Genomic DNA, 14,100 nt, shown 5'->3' with positions numbered 1-14,100 from the left:
TTTTCCACTGTTTTGGTACATCAGGGGTTTTCCAATCGCGACATGGTGTCCGATGTCAATTCTATCCAAAAAAGTCAAATGGCGCTGCTTCCCTTCTGAGCTCTGCCATGTGCCCAAATAGTGGTTTACACCCACATGTGGGGTATCAGCGTACTCAGGACAAATTTCACAATAACTTTTAGGGTCCTGGTACCCTTGGGAAAATAAAAATTGGGGGTGAAAAGTTCATTTTTTTGGAAAAAATATGATTTTTTAATTGTACAGCTGTACGCTATAAACTTCTGTGAAGCCCTTGTGGGTTCAAAGTTCTCACCACATATCTAGATAAGTTCCTTGGGGGGTCTAGTTTCCAAAATGGGGTCACTTGTGGGGGGGTTTCCACTGTTTAGGTACATCAGGGGCTCTCCAAACGTGACATGGCGTCCGATCTGAATTCCAGCCAATTTTGCATTGAAAAAGTCAAACGGCGCTCCTTCCATTCTGAGCTCTGCCATGAGCCGAAACAGTGGTTCCCCCCCACATATCAGTTATCAGCATACTCAGGACAAATTGCACAATAACTTTTCCAGTCCAATTTCTCCTGTTACCCTTGGCAAAATAAAAAAATTGAACCTGAAGTACATTTTTTGTGAAAAAAAGTTAAATGTTCATTTTTTTTAAGTATTCAATAAAATTCCTGTGACGCACCTGAAGGGTTAATAAACTTCTTGAATGTGGTTTTGAGCACCTTAAGGGGTGCAGTTTTTAGAATGGTGTCACTTTTGGGTATTTTCTATTATATAGACCCCTCAAAGTGGCTTCAAATGTGATGTGGTCCGTAAAAATAAAATGGTGTTGCAAAAATGAGAAATCACTGGTCAAATTTTAACCCTTATAACTTCCTAACAAAAAAAAATTTTGGTTCCAAAATTGTGCTGATGTAAAGTAAACATGTGGGAAATGTTATTTATTAAGTTTTTTGTGTGCCGTGTCTCTGTGATTTAAGGGCATAAAAATTAAAAGTTGGAAAATTGCAAAATTTTACAAATTTTCGCCAAGTTTCCATTTTTTTCACAAATAAACGCAAGTTGTTTGAATGAAATTTTACCACTAACATGAAGTACAATATGTCATGAAAAAACAATGTCAGAATCACCGGGATCCATGGAAGCATTTCAGAGTTATTACCTCATAAAGGGACAGTGGTCAGAATTGTTAACGTGCAAACCACCCTTGGTAGTGAAGGGGTTAAATTGGTGATCATGTCCATCCCTTCCATACAAGCCCCTTTTCTTCTTCCTACACATGTTTTCAAATCCTGCTTCTGCCACATGTACCTCATGGTCAAAAAGCTAAAAACAATGTTATGTTAATTAATATTTCCCATCGGAGGCACTTGTGATGAGAATGAGACCCTTCTTCCTTCATCAACCATGGGCTAATTTTTGGAGACACTATGGCTATGCCTGGACACTGGCCACTGCAACTACTATGCTAGTAGTCCTAGCTTGATCATAATTGTCTGGCCCTTCAGACCTGCCTTGCTTCCTTCATCAACTATGATACAGCCCCTTGGGCTAATTTTTGGAGACACTATAGCTATGCCTGGACACTGGGCACTGCAACTACTGTGCTAGTAGTCCTAGCTTCATCATAATTGTTTGGCCCTTCAGACCTGCCTTGCTTTCTTCATCAACCATGATACAGTCCCTAGGACTAATGTTTTGAAGACACAATGTCTATGCCTACACATTGGGCAGTGGCAGTGGAACAACAAGGACAGTAGTCCAAGCTTTAAAATTGTGAATCCCTTGTGATGATGATGATGATGGGTGGCTTATTCCTGCGTTAACCATCACACAGCCCCTAGGGCACATCGTTCTCCTTACACCACTTACACACTTAGCTGTCAGAAGATCGCCTCCATCATCACTCGCTCTTACGGCACTTCTAATACTGTATATCACTGGCACTGCGTAAGTGGCGTATGAGTCCCACTCTGCCGGCAAAAAACCACAGGACTTCAAATAGTGTTTGTACATTCTAGTGAAGCAGTGGTGTAAAACCACTCGTGCAGCCCCTGACCAGGTGCCCCCATGTTATATACATTTGCTTACAGCATACATTTTTTTAACATTTACACATTTTTTAGCCTTTTCCTCAGCCCCCAGACCGTTTTGTAGGGTCCAGCAGACAATTACTCTCATTTTCCATTGACTATCATTGGACTCGCTAATCGTACCGAATACCCGAGTATTACGGTATACTCGATACAAATATAGCGAGTCCGATTACTTCAGTACTCACTCATCCCTAGTTGCAATTCATTCTACTTTCCTCAGAGCAGATGCAACTAAATGTGTTGATACTTTAATTACTTTTATAACTTTCATTCATTGATTTTAATACTAGCCACATAACTGAAATGCTTTAAACAATATGTCTACTTGGCATGTTGCAATGTGTTTATGAAAGATGTATTTTAGGACTGGATTGTTGCTTTCTTGTCAGGGTTGCAATATAATAAATTAGCGATGAGGATATAATAGGCAGCTATTGATTTCATGCCAGGCTAACGAATCCAAAGGGAAAGTAATTATTAAATATGATGAGTTTCGATTCTTTATTAGTTGGCAATCACAGTTCTTGTTGACAGTGTACAAAGTGACGAACCAAAGCAAGAAAAGTGTTAGCTCAGCACCTGAGCATGAAAACAAATTACATTTCATTCTTCTGTACTAGAACTATGGGTTTGCTAGTGAACTGAAAAAGCAATGCTGAACTTTTGCATTTCAATTATGGAAGAACAATCTAACGATATATTTCTGGGTGAGAAAGTTTAAAATACTGAGAGATGAAAGCGGCAAGAAGAGCTCTGTTTTTCCTCACAAAATAATAATATATTAGAAATTTCTAGTCATGGGAATTCAAAAGTGAAGATCCTCTATTACTAGTTATTGGTACTGAGAAATTGAATATATTTGGATGTAAAGATTTCTAGAAGTGTGTGAGAATTATTTTGGTGGAATACATACATGTAATACATGGTGGCTCTGCCAAATAAAGGATAGAGGGTAATACAAAGATCGTTCATTTCAGTAAATGAACAGTTGAACAGGAGCTCTCCAGATAAGACACCCACTTAAAAATAGTGGGTCCAAGTCCAAATTTATTTTGTAATCGAAATATGCTTACTGTCTCTATTATCGTTTTCAATATCTATGCATGTGTCACAGAGTGACTGACCCCAGTGTGACATGACCCACCAATCGGTCGGTCACTAAACGGCAAAACAAAAAACACACCAGGGGAAACCAGGGAAAACTTTAACAATGATGGGCCCTGAGATAGGGAACGGAGGAATGGACACCTCCTGCACTCACCTGAGGATGTGCCCTGCTCTTACTACCATTCCTATATGGTTTTTTTTCAACCCACCTCCGAGCAGGATCCCTAAACCCTCACTTGCTCTGCTCCTATCTCTAAGTTGGGAATTGGCAAGTGAAGACACTGGTTCCACTGCTGCACTAAGACAACACAAGGTAAGGTAAGACAAACACCACACCACAAAAATAACACTTAGCTTTCTCTGCTGCAATGCACCGCACAGCAGAGTAAGGCACCAGATCACAGCATTCAGCTGAAGCACCACTACACCAGCAACCTCCTGTCTTCAGCACGCTTGGTATCCAAAAGGACCTGTATCATCAACAGTCAGCTGATGCATCAGGTGACCATTTAAAGCAGGGTTCCCCAACTCCGGTCCTCAAGGCCCACCAACAGGTCATGTTTTCAGGATTTCCTTAGTATTGCCCAGGTGATAATTGCATCACCTGTACAATACAAGCGAAATCCTGAAAACATGACCTGTTGGTGGGCATTGAGGATCGGAGTTGGGGAAACCTGTTTTAAAGGATGGTGGGAGTGGTCACCACCTGCATCAGCAAACTCAGCAGCAATCTAATTACACCAGCAGCCACTGGGGGGAGGACTTTAACACCCGATGGCCTGAAAGGAAAAAAGTTTTAATAAGTAGAGCCAAATCTGCCACAGATCCAAAAATGGATCATAACAGTTAGCACAAATATCTAGAATACTGCATGGTCTGAACCACAGACAGGACCTTATTTTACTATATTAACTTTATTTGTATTTCATGCTTCCTATATGATTTTTCTAATATAGATTTTAGATTTTTTCTTCTATTTTTTAAGTTTTTACAGTAATATTGTGTTGTGGGATTCTACTTTTTCTTTCTAGTGTTTTTTTTATTTTTTTGCAGCTATTCAATTTATAGCACCTAGGATATTATCTTGATTAGATCAGCTGGGACAATTTGTTTGGGAGAGTACATAAACCGTTTAGTACTCTCTTGCACATACCATGTTTAAGACGGTAGTCGAAACACGTTGGTTGAAATGCTGCATTATGGGTATGAAGCTGTAATGTGCTGTATTATTTTTTCTATTTTAATGGCTCAGTAAAAGCTACATTTTAATTCAAAGGACATTATTTCTCTCTGGATTACACCTGTCTCTCATTCTCTAAAAAGTATCACTCAATCTTAATGATTTATTATGGTTTTCCAATGTGTCCATAAAAAATATTTTCTGTCTGTAATTTTTTTTAGAAGCTTTCCAGAAAAAATAAAAAGTCAAGTTGGCAACCCTGCTATTGCTGTCTTTGGCCAATGTGGCTACTAATAAAGTGTATTTCTAAATGCTCTTAACAAGTGGCTCAGTGGTTAGCGCTGGGGTCCTGGGTTCGAATCCCACCAAGGACAACATCTGCAAGGAGTTTGTATGTCCTCCCCGTGTTTCCGTGGGTCTCCTCCGGGTACTCCGGTTTCCTCCCACATTCCAAAGACATACTGTTAGGGAATTTAGATTGTGAGCCCCATCGGGGACAGTGATGATAATGTGTGCAAACTGTAAAGCGCTGCGGAATATGTTAGCGCTATATAAAAATAAAGATTATTATTATTAATAAAGATTATTAAGCTCAGACATATTTTGGTACTTAAAATGAAATAACCTGCCTTAACGACCGCCGATACGCCTTTTAACGGCGGTAATTAAGGGTACTTAAACCACAGAGCCGTTATTTCACGGCGCTGTGGAGAAAGTGAATAGCGCCCCCCAGTGTCGGATTTTCTCCGGGGTCTCGGCTGCCGGGGGTACCGACCCCGCTTTTGCGATCGCCGTTATTAACCCTATAACGGAGACTGCAAAAAAAGCCGCGATTTTACATTTAATTTCTCTTTCCTCTGATGTGATCGCACATCAGAGGAGAAAGAGGGTCCCCGATCCCCCCCGGTACCTCTCCGTGGTCCTCTGTCCCCTCCCGGTGGTCCTGTGTCCCGCCGACATCCTCCAGTGGGCGCCGCCATCTTGGATCCGGGGAAAATGGCGGGCGCATGCACAGTGCGCCCACCGGGAATCTGCCGGCTCCGGCTGGCAGATTCCACTCATTCATTTTGATCACGATGATAAACTATCATCGTGATCAAAATAAACAAAATAGTACATAACTCCCCCGTTTATCACCCCCTTAGTTAGGCCAACATAACGAAATAAAGAAAATATTTTCTTTTCAGTTTTCCATTAGGGTTAGGGTTAGGGCTAGGGATAGGGCTAGGGTTGGGCTAGGGTAAGGGTTGGGCTAGGGTTAGGGCTAGGGTTAGGCTACTTTCACACTTGCTTTTTTTTGCAGCGCGTTTTTCCCGCAAAAAAACACATGGAAAAAACGCATACAAATGCTGCGTTTTTTTCAAGCATGCATGAAAAAAACGCAGCGTTTTTATGCGTTTGTATGCATTTTTAGTGCGTTTTTACCGCGTTTGCGTTTTTTTTGAACATTAGTTGGCCACTCACACTAACCCAAACCATGACTTTACTAACCCTAACCCTAACCTTAACCCTTAACCAAACCGTACCCTAACCCTAACCCTAACCCTTAACCAAACCATACCCTAACCCTAACCCTTAACCAAACCATACTAACCCTAACCCTAACCCTGACCCTAACCCTAACCCTTAACCAAACCATACTAACCCTAACCCTAACCCTGACCCTAACCCTAACCCTGAACCAAACCCTACTAACCCTAACCCAAACCCTAACCCTAAACCCTAACTAACCCTAAACCCTAACCCTTAACCAAACCATACTAACCCTAACCCAAACCCTAACCCTAACCCTAAACCCCCTTAACTAACCCTAACTCTAACCCAAACCCCTAATTTCCATTGTCAAACCAATGGTCAAAAAAAATGCATGTGCAAAAAAACGCATAGATGAGCATGCCAATGCGCACATATGCGCACCCATAGACTTATAATGGGTGTCTTGCTGTAAAAAAATGCATTGCGCGCGCATGCGTTTTTTTGAGGCAAGTCGGACGCCCAAAAAATGCAACAGGATGCATTTTGTGTGCCCCGAGCGCACACCACAAAAAATGCATGCGCGTAAAAATGCATACAAACGCATGTGTATGCGCACATAAGCGCATCCCATGCAAAATATAGGGAAAAAAATGCATGTGTTTTTTAGCGCTAAAATACAGCGCAAAAAAACGCAAGTGTGAAACCAGCCTTAGGGTTAGGCTAGGGTTAGGGTTGGGCTAGGGTTAGGGTTAGGGTTGGGCTAGGGTTAGGGTTGGGCTAGGGTTAGGGTTAGGGCTAGGGTTAGGATTAGGGTTAGGGCAAACTAGGATTAGGGTTAGAATTAGGATGAGGGATTAGGGTTGGGTTTAAGGTTAGGGTTGGGATTAGGGTTAGGGCGAACTAGGATTAGGGTTAGAATTAGGATGAGGGATTAGGGTTGGGTTTAAGGTTAGGGTTGGGATTAGGGTTAGGGGTGTGTTGGGATTAGGGTTGGAGCAAGAATTGAGGGGTTTCCACTATTTACAAACTTTGGGTGTCTAAAAATTTGGTCTAAAAAATCACTTTTGTGTAAATAAAAAAGACTTTTTATTTTCACGGCTCTGCGTTTATAAACTTCTGTGAAGCGCTTGGGGGTTCAAAGTGCTCACCACACATCTAGATAAGTTCCTTAGGGGGTCAAATTTCCAAAATGGGGTCACTTGTGGGGGGTTTCCACTGTTTAGGCCCATCAGGGGCTCTGCAAATGCAACATGACGCCCGCAGACCATTCCATCAAAGTCTGCATTCCAAAATGGCACTCCTTCCCTTCCGAACTCTCCCATGCTCCCTGTGGGGGTATGATTTCTCCTGTTACCCTTGTAAAAATAAAAATTTTGGGACGAAAAGATCATTTTTATGGAAAAAAATGGATTTTTTATTTTCACGGCTCTACGTTATGAACTTCTGTGAAGCACTTGAAGGTTCAAAGTGCTCACCACACATCTAGATAAGTTCCTTAATGGGTCTAGTTTCCAAAATGGGGTCACTTGTTGGAGGTTTCCACTGTTTAGGCCCATTAAGGGCTCTCCAAACTCAACATGGCATCCGATCTCAATTCCAGCCAATTCTGCGTTGAAAAAGTCAAACGGTGCTCCATCCCTTGCGAGCTCTGACGTGTGCTGAAAAAGTGGTTTACCCCCACATATGGGGTATCAACGTATTCAGAAGAAATTGTATAACAAATTTTGTGGTTGATTTTCTCTTCTAACACTTGTGAAAATAAAAAAAATTGGTTCTGAAGTAAATTTTTTGCAAAAAAAAGTTAAATGTTAATTTTTTCCTTCCACATTGCTTTAGTTCCTGTGAAGCACTTAAAGGGTTAATAAACTTCTTGAATGTGGTTTTGAGCACCTTGAGGGGTCTAGTTTTAAGAATGGTGCCACTTTTGGGTACTTTCTGTCATGTACACCCCTCAAAATGACTTTAAAGATGATGTGGTCCCTAAAAAAAATGGTTTTGTAAATTTTGTTGTAAAAATGAGAAATCGCTGGTCAACTTTTAACCCTTATAACTTCCTAACAAAAAAAATTTTGCTTCCAAAATTGTGGTGATGTAAAGTAGACATGTGGGAAATGTTATTTATTAAGAAATTTTTGTGACACATCTCTGATTTAAGGGCATAAAAATTTAAAGTTTTAAAATTGCAAAATTTTCAAAATTTTCGCCATAGTTCCGTTTTTTTCATAAATAAACACAAGACTTATCGAAGAAATTTTACCACTAACATGAAGTACAATATGTCACGAAAAATCTTTCTCAGAATCAGCGGGATCCATTAAAGCGTTCCAGAGTTATAACCTCATAAAGGGACAGTGGTCAGAATTGTAAAAATTGGCCTGGTCATTAAGCTGCAAACTGGCTCTGTCGCTAAGGGGTTAAAGAAAAAAAACTACATTGGAAAAAAGGCTGGTTTTAGTTATGAAAAAATAATATAGGTGATTCATTCCCTTTAAAATGGCATTAAAATAAGTCATTTTTTGCCTTTGCAAATCTTCTTCATACAAACTAGAAAGACACAGCTTATCGTGCGCCTAACAGTTTAATTGAATCATTCATTCTCTTTCTAGGCAAGTCTTCATCTCCTTATCCATAGTCTCGGGAGGAATGATTTGTAATACTAGAGGCCTTCTCCACAAAGGACGCTGCAGCTGCCTTAAGTTCAGATTCTGAACACATCTGTGAATGAGCCAGGCCATTCACTAGCTGATCTCATTGACCTTATTGTTGACTGGAACTGAGATGATTTCTGCAAAAAAAAGAGGAAGTTGCTCACTCCGGCAGCATTAGCAGTCAGGTCTGAGTGGATGAAAAGACAAAAGAGATGAAGTGCATACAGCTCAGTCTGGTGCCAACTTCCTTTCATTTCCATGGAGCTACTTAATGAGATTTTTCATGCATAAAATTAAATTTTGTCCTATTCTGTTGGCTTCCAGTTCTAAGGGATTTACTTACAAATTTGTCAGCTTTTATTTATTCTTGCTATAAATGGATCTAAGTCGTAATGAAGCCTTTTATTGATAATGACTTGCAATACAAAACGATATGCAGACTGGGCAGCTTGACTCTTGCTTTCGGTAAACTATAATGCATTTCAACATTAGTAGACACCATTCATGAAAGAAAAATGAAATTTCCCAGTTACATGATTTTTTATGCATTTAAATATGATCTAAAGTATCATGACAGCAAAAGACTGGAGTCAAACATCTCAAGTGTCACAGCAGATTTATGGGAGAGAAATCATGAAGTGAATGGCTTATAGACCAATAAAATGCATTTCGTTTATAAAATATCAAGCACTGATCATTGATTGCTTCTGTAAATGAGGAATATTAAATATTTCAGCTCTTAAGACAACAAATAGACAATATGGAGAGTTATCCTAATCAGGTGTGGGATAACATTTTTAACAAGTTCCCTGGTTGTGTGAGAGAAACTATGCAACCTGTCAGGGTAAGTACACACGGTCAGTAAATGCTGCGGGTTGGACTCTGCATACCTCCGCAGCGTCCAACCTGCAGCGTCCAGATGTTACAGCATAGTGGATGGGATTTCTTGAAATCCACTATGCCTGCACCAACGCCGGCAGCTCACTTGCGGAGACAGACATGTGCTGCATCTTTCCAGACTGCAGCATATCTATTTATCTTGCGGAGATGCTATTCTTCGCAAGGTAAATTTCACCTGAACACTGTATTGGACAGTTCAATGAACACATGCGGAATCACCTGCGTTCAATATCCGGCAGCGCGTTGGACGCATTGGACTTGTGCTGCGTCCAAAGCTCTGCCTATTATTGACCGTATGCACCTACCCTTAGGCTGCACTTCTGTCTTTAGACCAGACCTAGTTCCAAGCTCCTCTCTCATTCATAAAATCAAAGTAATGGTAACGAAAATTAACAGCACATTTTCCTGCAGGTAATGCAGAAGATGTTTCTTCTAGTCCTATGCATTCAGCACAAATAACACAAAGTAATGTATTTTTGGGTACAGATAGTGTAGTACGTGTTATACAAGTTATACAATTGTTAGTACAATAATACAACACCACGACCATCATCAGTACATGAATACTACACCAGAACCAACATAAGTACATGAAAACAACATGGCGCTTAGTATAGTTATCATTTCCAATGTCGGATCAGCCTCCTCCATATATACTTGTCTTATATAAATGTGTAACTCCAAGTATAACCTTAACAATAGGAAAAACTCGGAAATTGTTTTTACCAGCCAGCATAAAGCTGTATACCATACAGCAATCACTGTACTGAACAGATGCAGATGTTTTCTGTTTGGAGTTGTTCTATATTTTCTTCTTTATCCTTTACAGATGTCATGATGACTTTTCACATCCACAGCTTGTTTCTGCAGACATCACTTTTTCCATTCTTCTACACAGCATATCCCGACACAGTGATCTTAAAAATAACAGTGTCATTATAATTCCCCTCTCAAATAAATCTGTCTGCTCATTCCATGCCTTCGAATAAATAATTGCCTCTTATTTTGTTTCCAGTAATATGAATCCCATACTGTCACTCGTATGATACTTTGCCTACATACTATTCACCTTTGTGAACTATGATCACCACTTTACCCTCTTTTAGGAACTATGACTGCCACACAGTCACCCTTATGAATTATGGTCTCTACTCTGTCCCACGATTATGAATATGTACTCAATAGCAACCCAACTCCTTATTTTCTACCCACACTATCGCCTCTCCACTGTCTCCCCCATGATGTTCCCTCTGCACAGTGTTCTCCCTCCACTCTATCCCGTCTCCTTATAGTCTCCCCAAAATCTGTCCTCTCCAATCTGCCCCTTGTCCTGCCCCTGCTTACTTTTACCACTTTCCTTGCTGACTCCAGGCCCCAGCAACACAACTCCAGCATGGTGACATGACTTCATAATGCCACTGCTGCACTTTTATGCATCTTAGGCCTGTTTCACACTTCTGTTTTTGACCATCAGTCAAAATCCGCCGTTTTTGTAAAAAAATGGATCCGCCATTTTTTTTGGTGGATCCGTTTTTTCCCCATTGACTTGCATTACCGGCGAATCTTGACGGATGGCCATCCGTTGGATCCGTTTTTTTGCGGATCCGTCAATTTTTTTGCATCCGCCGAGATGCCTGGACGGACCATGTAACGTTTTTTATACTGCAGGATCCGCATTTTTATAGAGCGCATGCCCGGAGGAATGAAGTCAGGAGCAACTTCAACCCTGAAATCATTTCTGGCGGACAGAGGAAAAAATTCTCTCTCTCTCTCTCTCTCTCTCCCCTCCCCTCCCCGGGCAGCGGTTGATTTAAAATTCTTCGTTCGGCGGATCCGTCAAAAAAAACCGGTCCGGTGGCATCCGTTCAGATCAGTTAGGAACGGATCCGCTTTCCGCCTTTTTGGTGGATTTTAACTGACACAAAAAACTGAAGTGTGAAACAGGCCTTAGAGAGAACCGGATCAGATACTTCTCACTGGTTCGCTGAACTGGCAATGATTTTCAACCACTGATTTTGCTAAACCAGGGAGACCTGACTGAATCCTGAATTTGATACAAATAAATTTATGTTACTACATATTTATCTTACTGAGGTGAACATAACCTGAGCATGTGTTAGATAGTCAGCTGTTAATTTGAATGACACTGCCTGGAGCTTGTCCTGGCGTAAATTAAATTAATACACTGGGAAATTCTTCCACAGGCGCTTATAGGCCAGTATAAAGTAGCATTTTACCATACATTTTACATCATATGTTAGTATACCATTGGCTAAATTATTATAAAAATCATTGCCAAGTATTAGTGATGAGCGAACGTGCTGGGATAAGGTGTTTTCAGCGTGCTCAAATAATATGTTCGAGTCCCCGAGTCTGCATGTCTCATGGCAGTTAGACAGCCGCAACACATGGAGGGATTGTGTGTTTGTTAGAAAATCCCAGCATGTGTTGCCGCTGTCGAACAGCCATGAGACATGCAGACGCGGGGACTCGAACATATTATTCTAGCACACCGAAGACACTCAGTTAGCATGCGAGCATGCTCTGATAACACCTTGTCCCAGGACGTTCGCTCATCACTCTCAATTGTGCTTATCCATAATAATTGTATGCAAAAAAAATACAAAACTATTGCACATGATTTACTGTATAATTATATTTTTGCATACCCTTGCAGTTTTGCATGTCTTGAGTATACATTATGAGGAACATTTAAAACATTTACTCAAATGGAGAGCCATAATTAATTTTTTGTTTCACAAATAATTATTTGTGAAACAGCAATGCGTATTGAATCTAAATCAATCACCTGCACATTGCACGAAGACAGCAGCATAGCACAGTAACTGAAAACATTCATACTGAAATGATTTGCAAAAACATAGAACATGATTGAGAAATACAGTATGTCAGTATGATTTAAGAACATATCCGGGTGAAGTGTCACTGGATGCGCTGCTGATAATAACCGTATATACTCGAGTATAAGCCGACCCGAGTATAAGACGAGGCACCTAATTTTGCCACAAAAAACTGGATAAGCTTATTGACCCGAGTATAAGCTGGGTATGCATTGTTCCCTCATCCCTGTCCTGGTATGCATGGGTCACCCATCCCCGTCCCTTTATGCATGGCTCTCCTGTCCCTGTCCTCATATGCATGGCTCCTTATTCCCTATATCCTTATAAGCATGGCTCTCCCATCGCTGTCCTGGTATGCATGGCTCCTTATCCCCTATCCTTGTATGCATGGCTCCCCGTCGCTGTCCTTGTATGCATGTTTCATGTTAAAAAAAACAAACATCCTACTCATCTGCCTGCACGCCCTCAAAGCATCTTGTTCCGGTGCCAGCAGCTCTTCCTGCCGAGCGATCACGTGGCCCCGCTCATTAAGGTAATGAATATTCACTCCACGCCTATGGGACAGGCATGCATATTCATCACGTTAATGAGCGGGGCCAGGTGATTGTTCGGCCATAAATGCTGCTGGAGGCAGAACCAACGAGATGCAGTGACGGCACATAGGAAGGTGAGTAGGATGTCTTCTGGAAACCGGCAGCTGCGGTTGTCACTGTTCATGCTATAAGAGTGTAATGAATATTCATTTCTCTTAAGCAGCGGGCACAGTTATAGCGGCAGCGACCGGCTCCTACCTCCTGTGACCCGGTGCTCTGCTGCTCTCCCTCCCCCACCGGCCCTCTGGGACAATTGACTTATGTATAAGACGAGGGGGGCGTTTTCAGCACAAAAAAGAACTGAAAAACTCAGCTTTTACACGATTATATACAGTATATCCAACAAATATTTTCCTTGAAAACTTTAGTTTAGCAGGTTTACAAAGTCAACGCGCTTTGAGGTCAACACAGGAACTCTTCATCAGGTTTTGTCCTGATGAAGAGGTCCTGCATTGACCTTGAAATGCATTGACTTTGTAAACCTGCTAAAATTAAGTTTTCAAGGAAAATATTCGTTGGATATAATTATCAGCAGTGCATCCAGTGGCACTTCACCCGATATGTTCTTTAAGTCCTTTGGACTTGTGTCTTGCAGCAGCTGATATATGCATTTGATACTTGCTGTTTTGTTGCAACACCACCAGGTGAGCAGATCCATGTTGGTTTCTGTATTGTTTTAACATTTAAAACCATATAGTGCTCTCTTCCTTTTCCCAGATTTCATTATTAGTATGATTTAATAACATTTTTTACACCCCTAACTATTTCAGTCTTCCATTTGTCAGGTGCATGTTTTATCTGATTTTCACAAAAACCCATAATGTACAGTATGTGCTAGTTACAAATACATGTTTTTTTATGGACCATGTATTCATTAAAAAAAATCACTGAGATATCGTTTTAGATCAGAATTACTCTTGCAAGTCTATGGTCAGTGAGAATCACAGCTCACAGATGACATTGAATGAATAGGAGAAGTTTTGGAATTTTTTTTTCACAAGAGATAAAATCACTGATAAAACACTGATGGTAAAACTGTCACACTGACCAAACAATGGTGAAATTTAGATCAAAAGCACTAATGAAAATCGGACCTTTTTTGCATCAGAGACTGAGTCCTAATTGTGAAGAAAATGTATATTATTGCTAGTGTTATACAGAAATATTAATATCTAGTTATGAAAAAATATTATCATGCTAGATTTTTGAACTAATAACAGTATAATTGCTAATC

The sequence above is a fragment of the Dendrobates tinctorius genome, unplaced genomic scaffold, assembly GCF_039654945.1.
Source record: "Dendrobates tinctorius isolate UK_male_01 unplaced genomic scaffold, ASM3965494v1 ptg000003l, whole genome shotgun sequence".
Taxonomy (NCBI): Eukaryota; Metazoa; Chordata; class Amphibia; order Anura; family Dendrobatidae; genus Dendrobates; species Dendrobates tinctorius.
The sequence above is the reverse complement of the archived record's forward strand: the minus strand, read 5'-3'. Positions refer to the sequence as shown.